This window comes from Peromyscus leucopus, chromosome 19 (genome assembly GCF_004664715.2).
Source record: "Peromyscus leucopus breed LL Stock chromosome 19, UCI_PerLeu_2.1, whole genome shotgun sequence".
NCBI lineage: Eukaryota > Metazoa > Chordata > Mammalia > Rodentia > Cricetidae > Peromyscus > Peromyscus leucopus.
This window is the reverse complement of record NC_051079.1, coordinates 19,650,829-19,666,518: the sequence shown is the minus strand read 5'-3', so window position 1 is coordinate 19,666,518 and position 15,690 is coordinate 19,650,829.

Here is a 15,690-nt window from a genome sequence, read left to right as displayed (position 1 = left end):
CACTGCCTAGGAGAGGTGGACGTTAAGTAATAGCTTTACACAATTTAGCTCGGACGCTCCTTTTATATACCGAGACTTCCAGGGCACGAAAAAAAGAAGAGAGAAGAGAATGGAAGAACTAGATGGGTAAGAACTTGAGAGGAACAAACTGAGATGGGGAAGAAGTAGATTGAAGGGCTACAGGAGAGTACTAGAGGAACGAGATGGAAGATGAGAAAGAGCCAGATGGGGAAGAACAAGATGAAGTAGAACGAGAAGAGGAGAGAGGAGACGGGAGAGGAGATGATATGGGAAGGAACAAAATGGATGAGAACCTAAAAGGGGCAGAACTAGATGAAAGAATTAAGATAGAACCTAGAGGGGATCGTAGACAAGTATAGAGAGAAATCAGGCTAAAGATGACCTAAATATGAGAGCAGAATATAAGCTTATAACTGTCACAGAATAATAAAGTATATGGACTAAGGAGTTTCGTGTACATAGATTCATTTATTTTCATCAAAGATTAATTATCAGCTGGTTGTAGATTCTTCCCGGACCCTGGGAGGGGACTATCGAGGGGCTGGACCTCCATAGTCCTTGATAGTGTAAGTTGAGGAGTTGATTTCATTATTGTAAGTGACAAATGATGGTGGATTTGTTCTCAACAAGGAAGAGTCCTGAGGAAAATAACATGGTAGAAATACTGATCCCCTAAACTGTGTTAGAATATCACACTGAAAAAACAACATGTAGAAAACAATTCTTTTTAGAAAAAATGATTTTTTTTTAAATTTAATTTTATGTGTATGAGTGGGTCACCTGATTGTATGTAAATACACTCCTTATATACAGTGCCTACAGAGGCCAGAATGGAGTATAGGATGCGTTAGAGATGGAGTTACAGATGCTTATGAGCTGCCCTGTGGATGCTAGGCAATGAACCTTGGTCCTTTGCTAGAGCAGAAAATGCTCTTAACCAGTAAACCCTCTCTCCAACCCTGAGGGGGATGAAGGGGAAAACAATTCACATACTTGCTGCATGTCCTGGTTAGTTTTTATTGTCAGCTTGACACAATCAGGAGTCTCCTGGGATGAAGGAGCCTTAAGTGAGGGATGGTCCAGATCAGGTTGGCCTGTGTCTGTAGGCAATTTTGTTGATTATTGATTGATGTGGGAGGGCTCAACCCACTGCAGGCAGTGCCACTGCTGGGCAGGTGGTCCTGGATTGTAAAGAAAGCCAGTTGAGCATGAGCCAGAGGATCCAGTGACCAGCATTCCTTCATGGTTTCTGCTTCAATTCCTGATTGTACCCCTGCCCTGGCTTTCCTCAGTAATGGACTGTGACTAGAAAAGTAAGCCAATTAAACCCTTTTCTCCCTAAATTGCTTTTGGTCATGGTGCTCATCACAGCAGAGAGCAAAGTGGGACACTACTCAAAAGGTTTTATCCCTCACAATGGTAAAGCAGCATGAACAAGGAATGCACGTAATCTTGACTTACCGACAAACCTCAGATTTTAAGTCTAATAAATGTATCTACCTCGTTTTATGATCAAAAGAATATAAATTAGAAAGTAACTGTCAATCATTACAAAGGAATTTAAAAAATAAGCTGCAGTTTTGGAAGATATAGGTTATTTTCGACACGATAGTCTAGGTGGAAACTGGTACACTGGGGGAAAATTGCTTGGCAGTATCTAGCGGCATGTTTATAAATCAATAATTCTTTAACATAAAACTACCACCTTTAAGAATTTGTTGTAAAGAACTAATTCTGGACCAATACTTGAGGGTCAAGTTATCTATAATGATTACTACTTACAGAAAAAATTGGGAATATCTCCCATGTCCAAGGTTAGTAAATCACTAACTAGATAATATAAAACTGTTACTAGAAATGCTTTGTTGGCACTTACGTCATGCAATGACCATAAGAAATGATATGGAAAGATGCGTGCAACACCACAGCAGTGGTTCTGAATTTAAATCTACTCTGTGATCTTTATAAAATTTGACATAGACAGGCAAAGAACACAAAGATGTGAATGAAAGCGCAGTATTTGGCATGGCAGGCTTATATTTCTAATTACTTGGCTTCTTATGACATATCTTTCTGAGGTTTTCTGTACTAGCCCTGTGTTCTATAATAATTGAAACTGGTTTTAAAATAAAGCAAGTGTCTTGGCATTGGTAGAGTCTGAAGCCACAATTCTGAGGAGAGGTGACTGGTCCCCATGGTCACTGTTTTCTTTCATTCTGGCCTCTGTTGGTATGCACAGCTGGTGTGTGACTACTGACCTATGGCAGATTAAAAAAAGTCTATTATCTATTGATCTGTATTTGATTTTTTATCCTATGATAACTTCATAAGAGTTTGAGTTATTTAGATATTTAATCATAGCTACTCAAAGACCAAATGATATTTCTGAGTTTCCCATGCCAATTTCTTGCATGTTCCAAGCCCCCATAGTAGTAAAGAAGGAAAATACCATAGATAGCATTCCCACCTCTTGGCAGTGCTGAGATAGACATTTACAAGTGTATTTTTAAAAAAAATATTTAACTGATTACTCTGAAGGCCATCTAATCTGCTGCTTGGCCAATTTGATCAACTATCTAATGAATCAAAGGTAACACAGTCCTTTTTATTCAAACAATCTGCCCTGCCTTCCAGTTCTGGAGACTACACATGCACACACAGAGAATTACCAAAGCTTTTATACATTTTAGTGGGGATGCCCAGTGCCCAGGATAAAGAAGGATTTGAAGATCAGCATCATTGTTCAGCCTACACTGTTTTCTAATATCCTAGGCAGGGTTTGGAGAGGGCTGTGAGTGAAACTCAGTTACTGGTTGTCTAGACAAGTGATGGGTTGGGCATCTGGCTTGTAGCATTTACCCAGCTCCTTGAGGTAAATATTTCTGTCCTAGTCAGCTTCAAATTCTCATTGCCACTGCATGTAGCTAGAAAGAGGAATGGGCAAATGGCCATGTCAGCCAGTATGAGGTAGCTGTTGCTGACACAGAAGGAAATGTCCACCTATCCAAAGGCATGCCATGATTCTTTATTTTGCCTTACAGAACACGATGTGTTTGACAAGGCTCTTTGTTTACACATCATGGGCCATGGGTTGTAATGTCACTAATGAAAAACGAACGTGTTAAGCTTTGTTCCTTGGGCGCCTTGCACAGTGTGTATGCAAAGCAGTATCTGTGGAAAACCAAATCCTCTGGGTGACGTCTCCCAGTGTTATAGAGTACATGATAAAGTTGTGGGAAATGAGAGTCTAATCACATTTAAGATATATTTTTTTATGAAATATTTTGTTCCTTGTTTACAAAAACACAGTAGGTGCTAAATTCATATGAGTTTGAAATATGTAGTGCTGTATGGGAGAATTTCAGAGTGAGAAACAAAGTGAAATCAACGTAAAAACAAACTGTTAGCAAAGGAGGAATGCTTCCGTGCCTAAAGCTAAATGCCTGGGAAAAGAAGCAATTCAGTTTCCCAATATTAATTATTGGACTATATCCTGCTATTGATTTGCACATGTAAAAATCAATGCTAAGATAAGGACCTTCATAATTGACAGCCGTAATTTTGAGGAATACACTCATTGACATTCAAAGAGCCAGGAAACAAAAAAAGACCATATGGATGAGTAAACTTTGGATTCATCTACAGTTTAAATAACTACTTTTCAAACTTTTAAATGCAGTGGGGAGGAGGTAGAAGAAGAGAAACACATTATCTTTTTTTTTGTAGGTTTGCAAAAATGTGTGCAACTAGCATTTAGCCATCTTGTGTTCATGAAGCCTGCTTTAAGTTTGCAAATCCCTTCACCTTCATGTTTGTTTTCATCCCAGCCTGTATATAGAGGCTGTATAGGTCTTTCTCAATATTTTACAGATGGGGTCATGGGGCTAACTCCTAGGATTCTGATTCCTGTTTACTTATGTCTACATTTTTTTCTTTTTTCTTTTTTTGGTTTTTCGACACAGGGTTTCTCTGTGTAGCTTTGTGCCTTTCCTGGAACTCACTTTGGAGACCAGGCTGGTCTCAAACTCACAGAGATCCACCTGCCTCTGCCTCCTGAGTGCTAGGATTAAAGGCGTGTGCCACCACTGCCTGGCACTTATGTCTACATTTTATTAGAATATTCCTTCTTGATGAGTGTTTGTTGGTACTCTGTATTTTTAATATTGGAAAGATAAAAATTTGAACAAATTGTCATGGGATTCTAACAAGTCTGAATTTGCTGATGGAAAATACCCTTGTGTTTTGCATGTTGTTTCTCTTATGACCTGTCTTCTGATTTATGATAACTGTGCTTTCTACTCGGCACTTTAATGGGATATTTGCTGTAAGAAAACAGCACTGGTAGTAAGAAAGGAAAACCTACCCATAGTGACTGTACTATCCATTTGGATTAGTTATGTCTTCAGCCAGCTAAGGAACACATGACAGTTCTGTCTGCAGTCAGGCTTCTCCAACATCAGTTTCTCCTCTATCAAAACAGACATGAAGCTGAGAAGTTAGCTCAGTCAGTAAAGTACTTGAATGCAAATATGAGGACTTAAGTGCAGTCTGCATCTCCCAGGTAAAGCTAGGGATAGTTGTACATGGTGTAATCCCACCTCTGGGTAGGTAAACACAGTAGGGTATCTCGGGCTTATTGACTAGCTAGTGAATCAGTGAGCCCCAGGTTTAATGAGCGACCCTCCCTGCCTCAAAAAATATGAGCAATTGAGGAAGATCCCTGATGTTGACTGCTGGCCTCCACGTGCAAACTTAAGTTGGCTATTGGTCTCTACACACACACACACACACACACACACACACACACACACACACACACGCGCACACACACACACACACACACACAGTTTTCTGCTTTGTAAAAATATATCTTCAAATAATGATGTATAGAAGTCCTTTCAACTCGATTTTCCCATTGCTTTTAACACTTCTATTTCCCTGTTAAAGAAAATAACATGCACTGCGCCCTTCATGAATTAATAGAAGTTTAAAAAACTGGTGTATTGACATTTGGTTAATTGTACCCAAACTAGTTTTTTTTTCCTGCATATCATTTTGGAAGCTGTGCAGATACAGCTTCCAAAGCAAGCTTGGATCTAGGCCAATTATGATAGAGTCCTTATGTGTTTCTCATTCAAGTTTTGATTTAATACAGGGAACCAAAGTCTAACCTAGTTCATTGTAAGGATGTAGCTACTAGCTAGTACTGTAGCTAGAAAGGTTGTGGAAGTACATCTTACAAGAGCATGTGAAAGGAGGACTGGAAGAGGCTGATGTGAAGAGAAACATTGCTTAGATCTTAGTGGGATCATATGATCTGAGCTTATGTGCCCTTTGCCTGAGCTATTTCACTCTTTGTCTTAGTTGGGTTCCACTACAGTTCATAGCTTGCCTGCTCCCAGAAATTTATTCTGTACTGTCCTCCTGTCTTCCTTGGTGATGCTGAATTTGAGATCTCAATGTTTTCCAACTGGATTTAAATGCTGACAAGGTGTAGTCTTATTATCCAGAAGCACGTAGCTACTCAGCCTGGAGCTTTATATCAACCTGAGGTGGATATTCACCCTGATTCTAGATTCTAAAAATGATGAGACTTCCTTTGAGAAGTGCATGCATTAGGAAAGATAGCAATTTGGAAGAGCAAAAGCATGAAAGCCCAACATTAAGAAATGATACCTGATAATGAAATGGATGTTAATAACCCTGATTTGATCATTACACCTCATAAAAAGGTGTCAAGTTCTCACCCTCCACTTGATGAATATGTAAGATTGTTATAAAGTATGAAATCCAAAACTGGGACCCTTGAAATTGTAACTCAAAGCATTGGAATAAGAGCAGAGCAAGAAAATAGTGTCAGCTGACCATGAATATAGTTTACAAGTTTCTAACATTGCATTTTAACATTTAAGATAATAGAACATGTTAGCCAGGTTTTGGCTTGATAGCATAAGCACTGGCACTATCCTCAAAAGGCTTTATGGGATAAGTTACAGCCTGGGTCTGAGTGGATAGACTTGGAATCCTAGAGAGGAGTTAATTATGACCTCAGACCTTGTGTGAACAGCATAGTTATTATGGTCTATAAAAGTTACAGATATTATTTCATGTAAAAGTTAGTCTTTTTATGTTGTGGCTTTGTAGGTTCCTGTCTAACTTCCATGAGCCAGATGATGTTGCCCTTTTCTCTCTCTCCCCTCTCTTGAAAGAAATCACATGGTTAGTGATTTTAATCATTTGAAAGAATACAACATATCACACCACTCAACACCACACACTTATGTGTATTAAGGATGTTTCTATTGTTCCAATAGAGTATAATTTTTATGTTTATACATTTATAAATATTTTTTTCTATTCATTTAGCATAATGTCTGATATATGACCTCAATAAATTCCAGTTCTCCTTTCCACTTGGACATTTTTTGGCATACATAATGCTTTTGAAAATATAAAAACATGGCCATATTGTGATTAAAGGAATGTTAAAATTCTATAAAAATGAGAAGAATGGCAAGAGATGAGTCATCTTTAGGACTTTACAGGCTCCACAGTTGTGGTCATAGGTCTTCTCAGAAGTGTTTGTCTCATGCACCCATAGAGAATATGGGGATAATGAAGGAGGGTGGAAGACCCTTTCTTGGTTGAGAAAATAATAAATCTTTGGAACCAGAGTCATTTACATTAGGTCAGTAGAATACTATCAAGGTGAGAAAGATGGAACAAGTTTTGTGTGGTTCCAGATGAAAAAGTGCAAATAAGCAGATATGGGAAAAGGCAGATAGCTCTTGGGAGGTTACAGCTAAAGTGTCATATTATCAAGTGAGGATGCACTTTCCAGAGACAGAAGTATTCAGAATGAGATTGGCTTTCAAAATAACTTCAATTAGCAGAAAGTGTTCAAATGGAGACTAATTATCTGAGGCGGATGGCAGAGAGTTGCTTCTTCTTCTTTTTTTTTTTTTTTGGTCTGGTGGAAGGTTGTATTAAATTCCAAAAACCTTTGTAAATCAAATGTTTTATGATGTTATATTTGCTGAATTGAATCAGAGCCTTGTATATCTTTAAATATAATCTACAAACACGACGATGTCTATATTCTTTTATAGAAATTCTCTAATCAATTTGAATAGTTGCTTAAAAGCCTTTCTGCCTTTTTTTCCTCACAAAAGTTAAGACCAGATATAAAAATAACATTTTAAATCATCTTGTACCTAAGGAAAAAATGTCCAAGAAGGAAGAAATGACAAGCTTGTTAAGAGCAGGAAAGGCTCCCAGGAAGATTAGCAAGTATGAATCATACGTTGAGATCAGAAGGGTCAGTTCAGTAAGGCAAGCTTTAAAAAGGTCCATTGGTCTGATCCCCAGGAGACAGGTTATGAAATGACTGATGCCAATCAAATCTCAAGTTGAAGGCTCTGTGTGTGTGAGTGTGCGGGTGCCTGTGTATTTCAACGGCTGAAATGTCAAATCAAAACCAACGTCAGTCATCATGGTGTCAGTGTGGTGGAGATGGGGTTGACATGTAGCTAGAGACTGGAGAAATGAAAGGTCTCTTTAAATGTTGAGAATTCATCTTACAGAGTATTGGCAAGCAGGAGGATTGAAGACACCGTGCATCATTGCAGGCACATTTATGACTGGAAAGTTCTTACTCTAACGATGGAAGAATAACCATCTGCTGTAATATTGAATGCCTCTTTCAGACAAGTTATAATTGGAGGCTTCTTATTTCTAATTCATTTCAGCCCAGCACAAGTGTCTCCTTTCACTTTCCCCTTCATGACTCTTTACTGTTGACTAGAGATATCTGTTTTTATTTTTTATGTTAGAGTTCCCCAAAGACATGATTACTATATATTTACCCATGGTTTCTTCTATTTTTTAAGTGTTTGTATTCATCATTTTGGTTATTCATTACAGCTAGGGTTTTAAAAGTCTGAACGCACCATTCTATAAGCACATATAGGTTCTATTTCAAACATACAATGCTTCATAAGAATTTGTACTTCATGATCTCCCAAGAATTGTCCTGAATATTTTTGTCCGCAATGCTCTTTGCTTACCACTTGCTCCTGCAAGATAACCCGAACGTTCGAGAGAAATGAAAAGAAGCTCAACAATTGATTTTCTTCCTCAACATTGTGTTGTGGCCATAATGAAACCATGCCAAGATTTTGAGTCCGTTACATCTCTTATTCTCCTGTGTTTTTCTCTCACATGGTCTTTTGAAAAACACTATAGCACATTTAAGCTCAATCATTATAAATTATATTTAGAGTTAGCAGAAATGCTCTTGATTTTAATATATGTGGTATAAGGCTAATATCTGCATCATCACTGAAAGTCTTCAGTTTGACTAGGTTTTGTTGGTTTCATTGGGATTTGATACAGCGTGAGTCACTCAAAGTCAGGAGCTATGACTTATTGGCCTCATTGGAAATCATGGTTCAAGGCTAGCGTACAAAATGTATTTATGTATTCATTCACTTGATAAATATTTTTGAGTCTTAATTATGGTACCTGCAGTGTGTGAGGCTCTAGGGTAAAAGAGGTAAAGAACTGGATAGTCTGTTTGTTGCCGTTCAACAGAGAGAATATTGATTCACAGCCAACAAGTGGAATACTAGTGATAACTCTTAGAATATGTACAACCTTGAAGGTACTTCCTGAGTCTTGTTTATGTATTCTACCAGGAAACAGAGGGATCTGATTGGTAAGGAACTCTTGGGGATTCATTGAACTAATACAGTGTGCTTTAATCATATAGTACATGTTAATTAGTCTCATGTTTACAGAGTTTATAGTCTATCTAAAGAATGGATAACTAAAAAAGCACATCAGAAAGGATGTGGTTTGAGGTTCTGTGGAAGAACCCTGTGTAGGTCTCTGTGTGGAGTAAGGATCAGGGGAACAATCATGTTCATTGGGGCATGCTCAGCTGATGCCCCAAGTGAGTACCACAGGAAATCCCATTCTATGTAGGAACATTATCATTACTCATGTTATGAGTAAAGCAGTCTTTTTCTATTTTCCTCTGAATTCTCTGTCTGTTAGAAGACAATGTGCACAGTCTCTTGATAAGGTGTGGTTGAGTTTCTGCATGCTTCTGTGGCTGATTTAACAAAGCGCTTGGTAGTGTGGGTAGCTTACACTTATGTGAGAAGTGCTACCTCAGGGCCCACTGGTAACAGTGAAGGGATGGAAGCTTAGGAGGGATGGGAAGGTTGTATATCAGACCACAGTTGACATATCATCACAAAGGAGGTGACATTTGTCTTCAGTGCTTATTACTCCTCCTCTGGAGAACTTCATGGCAGCCAAGACCCAGTATCAAGCCCCTAGAAATCTATTCTGTTATTGAAAATAGTAATGTAAGAGATTAACTAGAAATAAGGATTTTTCAGGTCTTCTCTCTCCATAGTCCTGCACACAGAGATCTGACCATTCAGTGTTCATAGTGAATTCCAAAGGTGAAAAGGATGGTATAACGTAAGAATGAAAAGAATTGCCAGGTGGTTCTGGCACTTGGGAGGCAGAGGCAGGCAGTGAGTTTGAGGCCAGCCTGGTCTATAAAGAGAGTTCTAAGACAGCCAAGACTGTTACACAGAGAAACCCTGTCTCAAAAAAAGAAAAGAAAAGAAAAGAAAAGAATTGCTACTAATTGTTTCAAGACAATTGACATAACCTGGAGATGACTTGGGTCAGTCAGGCTACATGTATATGATCAACAATGACACTAAGACATTCTACAGACTTTTAAACACACTTCAGTGTGGACTTAGTAAACATTGTCTGTGCTTCTAGCATTTTTTTTTATTTATCAATAAAAAGACTCAGAGAAAAGTCTCACACTGAGTCTGTAGCAATAGAACTTTATATAGTTTAGTCTAAAATATAGGAGGTAGCTAGTAGTTGACAACATTCTAAGCACTTGTTGAATTATATACTTAATAAGTGAATCAAAGATCAGCCTTTGTACTACCTTTAAGGAACGCCATTGTGTGTGAGTGTCCATAGGAATACACAGTGGCAAAGTTGGCAAATCTTTTCTATTTCAGTTCACATGCACCAAGACCACATCACAATGAGACCAGGCATCAAAGCTGAGCTGCATCCAGTGGTAAACAATTCTCAGCACACCTCCTTCCCTCATCTCACTGACTTCACCCAAACTGAGATTCATTTTGTGTTCCATTGCTCCTTTGAGAAATAATCACTCACCACCTTAGCCCTTTTCCCAGTTTCTGTCTTCCTGACAATGTCTGTGGTTTCAAAATGCCTCATTATCCTGGCTCTCCCACTGAGCCCTCGGTGTGACGGCATCTGCCTTGCCTGTGGAAAGAACAGACAGGTTTTCCTCTCAACAGTCCTGTGCAGAGATCTAACCAGCACGTTGTCAAGCTGATTCCAAATGCAGTCCCTGGGAATAGGAGAGCAGACTGTCTGGGTCCAGTGTCATCTACCAGGAGGATGCTCTGCCATTTCCTAGTCAAGGAGTAAAGTTCTGTGGTGCTGAAAAGACAAAGTTATATATGCTTGTTTGAGAGCTAATAAACAATGCCTGGGGTGAGAGAGATACAGAACACACACACACACACACACACACACACACACACACACACACACACACACACACTACACACACACTGGGTCTGGTCCCTCAAAGACAGAATTGACTGATATACTTAGTAGTCTGGACACATTGCTTTCTTTCTGACCTGGTTGCTGTATATTCTGTTGACAACTCCTTGCAGCTGATCATGAAATAATAAAAATCTTTTAAAAAAAAAAAAACAAACAAACTTCTTTAGTAACTTCTTTAAAGAGAACAAAATTGCAGAAATTTAGCCTGCAGGAACTTCATTTTTTATAGATATGCAACTTGTGGCATTTAAATATAAGCTTTTGATTCTAGGTTGAAATGATCGTGTCAAAAAAGGTATATGAAAGTCATTCACACTCAGCTCTTTTCTACTTAGGGTCGCAGGTGAATTTCCTCAAGTCTTTGCTATCCAGAATTCTTGACTGGCATCTGACTTCACTTCTTCTGAACAGTTGAATAGCTGACGCAGGACCGGCTGTTTTGTTCCCCACCTCCTTTTTAAAATTTTGTTGGGGTTAAGGCTGGAGCTTGAGTGAAGTGCGCGTGGGGCTCTTTTCCAAAGCACATTTTAAGGAGGCAATAAAGCAAAAAGAAACAAAACAACCCAAAAACCAAAAGGTACTAGTAATCAAAATAAGTGTTATTTTAACCCAATAGTTGAAAAATCAAAATCAGCATAAAACTCCATGATGAAAAACATTCAAAATGAGACAGGACCAGTATTCCTAATTTTACTTCTTACATGGATACTGGTATGATTCTCACAGCATGGAATGGATATCAGTGACATCTAGCAGTATAAGAAGTAGCATTTCGGGAGCATGAGAACATCTATTCCATTTCAGCCAGGAAGAGGTTGGACAAGGGATTCACGGATCAAAGTCATGGCTATATTAAGTTCTCCTCATCATAGATACTATGACCCCATATAGTACTCCTCCAAGTATGAATTAGTTCTAAAAAGAAAGATGGGTAAAAGCTACCCAGTGAGATACAGCGTTGTCCATCTCAGGGCATGTGCTAACCAAGAGGGAAGGAAGGGAAGGGAGGGTGGGATTTGGACTAGGAGCAGGGTTAGGCTCCTATTGTAGGTATGCTCCAGGAACATGGGGATAGACCTGTGTTTATACATAGCATCTAATCAAAAGAAAAATGATAATGTTTGCATTATAAATAAGTATTGCTTTTAATCTTCATACTTCTGACTGAGATATGTAGATGGATTCATAGTTGAGGGCTTTGAGATTCTTCCTAAATAATCCTCATCATTAAAAAACCAGGATATTATGCACAACATAAAATGTGCCTTTTACCCTGGTTTTCAAAATGTACTATCTGTGACACTGAGTTTATTCATGTGATTGTGCCATAATCACTACCTGGCTGAAGGAAGGATAGCTTAGTGAGTGTGGCTAGTGTGTTTGCCACTTGACATAGGCGAGAGTCATTAGAGAGGAGGAAACTTCAATTGAGAAAATGCCTCCATAAGGCTGAAGTGTAGGCAAGCCTGTTGGACATTTTCTTAATTAATGATTGATGTGCATGCGTGGGTTCAGTTCATTATGGGTGGTGCCATGCCTGGGCCGGTGATCCTCCTTTCTATGAAGAGGCAGGCTGAGCATGCCACAAGGAATAAGCAGTACACCTCCATGGCCTCTGCATCAGCTCCTACCTCTAGATTCTTGCCCAGTTTGAATTCCTGCCTTGACTTCCCTCAATGGATATGATTCAGGAAATATACCCCAAATAAACCCTTCCCTCTCCAAGTTGCTTTTGGTCATGGTGTTTTATCACAACAACAACAACAACCCTAATTAAGACTGGGTAAAGTGCTTGCTGTGTGAGAATGAATATCTGTGTGTGGATTGGTAACCACTGCTCCTATGGCAAAGATAGGCAGAGAAAAGAGGAGCCCCCCAGAAGCCTGCTGGCTAGCTAGCCGGGCATACACAGAGGTGAAAAACAGGAGATTCTGTGTCAAGCAATGAGGATGGCAAGGATTGAAACCGGAGGTCATCCTGTGACCTCCACATATACACTGCTGTAGCATTTGCACACCTACAGGCAGATGTGTGGATACACACACACAACACATACACACACATGCACACACAATGCATAGACAGACACGTATACAGAAGAAAAAAAACAATAATAATAACTGGTACCCACCCCTAGAGCATTTTGAACTTGAAATTTTCACCCAAAACACTGTACTTATTACATAGCCCCCTTTTCTCTGTGACATGTAATACCTCCTATCCATGGATTTCATAACTAGATCTCACATGAGTGTAGTCATACAGAATTTATCCTTCTGTGTCTGACTTGTTTCACCAGTCACATCTCATAGTGATATTTGCTCTGCTCTTGACCTTGGGCTATACAGACCGAAAGGGGAGGTGCTTCTTTGCCTTCTGACATGACCTCTTAATAGGAGAGGAAAAAGGGGTCACATGCTTCCTTCTCCCCCACTCCCCTTTATCCTGGCGTGATCAGATACTGGACAGCCTGGGGATTGAACCAGGTCCTCTGGAACATCACTCAGTACTCTTAACTGCTGAGCCACCTCTCTCCTCTCTTAAAAGGAAAGGAAGAGGGGTCATGTGGGTCCTTGCTTCCTTCTTCCCGGTGTGATCTGATGACCAGGTGCAATTGCTCCTGGACAGAACAGAGGATGATTTTGGCTGTTTACTCGGTTCTATATTCATGAATGTATTTCCTCATTTTTTATCTTAATAAATTCCTATTACCCACTAATAGACTCACATGGATTGATCTTAACGTCTTCCAAGGATTCATACCTGTTGTAGCACACGTCAGAATCCCCCCTTCCTCAAGGCTCATGATATTCTGGGGACTCTGTAGAGTTTCCCTTATGTACCTTGCTCTTCCTTGTCCATCCACCTGTGGACAGATGCTTAGTCTGTGTCCACCTGTTGGCTATTGAGACTAGTGCTGTTGCATGTGTGAGTGAACAAGTGTCCCCTTGAATTCTCCATTTTTGAATCTTTAAGACCCCACGTGTGAGTGCATGTGTGTGCCCAATATGTACATGAATGTAGTACATGAGCAGGTGTATACACAGAACTAGAGTTATTGTATCATCTGGCCATTCAATGTGTAATTGGAGGTACAGGGCTGCCAGCACCTTTCCCACAGTGGCCACACATTTCACATTCTCACCAACTGTACAGTGACCCAAAGTTCCACATTTCTCCGATTCTTGCTTTGTAACCCTTTCATTCCCTTTTCCTCCTGGGAGTGACCATCCCAGTGGGTCTAAGTTGTTAGCTCATTGTGATTTTTATTTGTTATCATGATTATTGATGCTGATAATCTTTTCAAGTGTTTACCTGTGTGTATTCTCTTTGGGGAAATGTGAACAGTCCGTGCACTGTTAATCGGTAGTTAGCTTTCCTTATGTTTGAGATTTAGCAGTTATTCATATATTTCAGATGTGATTCTCTTATCAGGTATGTAATTTATAAGTGATTATTTTCCATATCATGATTGATATTTTTTAAACTCTATAGAGTGAGTTTTGATAGATAAGAGGTTTTAATTTGTAAGGGGCCTTTTTGCTTCTCTGGTTTTCTTTGTTTTTGGTGACATCTTTAATCGATAATTGCCAAGTTCAGTGTCATGAAGAACTGTCCAGTTCTATCGATTAGCTTTGTAGTCCTGACTTGTACTTGTACGTAGGTCGTGGTCCAGATTGAGATAATTTTTTGGATATGATGGTACGGGCCCAGTTTCCTTCTTTTGCACATAAACATTCAGGTTTTCTGATAGGGTTCGTCAATAGACCATCCTTTCGACCGTATGTCATCCTGCAGTCTTGTTGAAAATCATTCGACCGTGTGTGAAAGGTTGTGATTCTAAGTTCTTTAGTCTGTTCCCCAATCTCTGTGCAGTGCTCTCATTGTTGTAAACTGTGCATGAAGTGCTGAAATCAGGAGGCGAGACATCTCCCACTTTGTTCTTTTTATTAAGATTGCCCTGGTAATTCAGCGTTTTTCATGATCTCATAGTATCCTTTTTTTTTTTTTTTCTTTCATTCTGCTGTGTTTTTCTGTTTGACTTTTTGAGACAAAGTCTTGTTGTATAGCTGAGGTGGGCCTCAGAATCACGGTACTCTCCTGGTTTTGGCCTCTTGAATGTTAGGAGTACAGGCATGTGCCCTTTTGCCAAGTGGCTGTTGTGTGACTTTTCTTGAGGAGACGTGAACAAATGTGTTATTGACCTCAGATAGGCACCAATGGCAGATGAAAGAAATAATTACAGCCAAGCCTAGTTTACTAAAGCAATGGAATTATTGGCATTATTACAGGAACATGGGTGAGGATGTTACTTAGAGGAGCATAAGTGAATCAAAGATAGCTAAATCACCTAAAAGTGTCCCCCACATATGCATGCCAGCATGGGTGATGACTCATGAAAGCTGTACCCCAGAAGCTCCTTGTGTATTTCAGCCAGTTGAAGAGTCTCCAATCCCAGTAATTGTTGCTTCTTACATAACCTTAAGGAGGGATATTTCAAACCATGTAGTTTGAGTTCCACGTATGCTTTGTTTATTCCGGAGCTGTATATATTTCTGTGAGGGTTTATCTTGGTTATCCACTTCACGAGACCTAGAATCACCTAGAAGACAGGCATCTGGGCACATATGGGACAGAAAGTCTAAATTAAGGTGAGCCTTTTAGAATGCCTGTGGGGGGTATTCTCAAGTGGGTTGATTGATGAAGGAAGATCCACTTACCTTAACTGTGACTGCAACCATTCCCAAGGCTGGAATGCTAGACTGTATAAAATGAAGAAAGGTAAGCGGAGTATCAGCTGGTGACCATAGGCTATAGAATGGCCTAGCCTGGCTCCTGAGCACATAAACTGAGCAGCTGATGTGAAAACTTTTGATAAGCTTGGTGATGGTGCTAATATGTTGGATAGGTGGCTCAGACTATGTACATCTTTGGTGACAGATTGTTTACTGTGTGCAGGGCATGATAGAGGGGTGGAAGAGGTAAGACTTCTTGATTGGACATGACTGAATCTCAATGCTA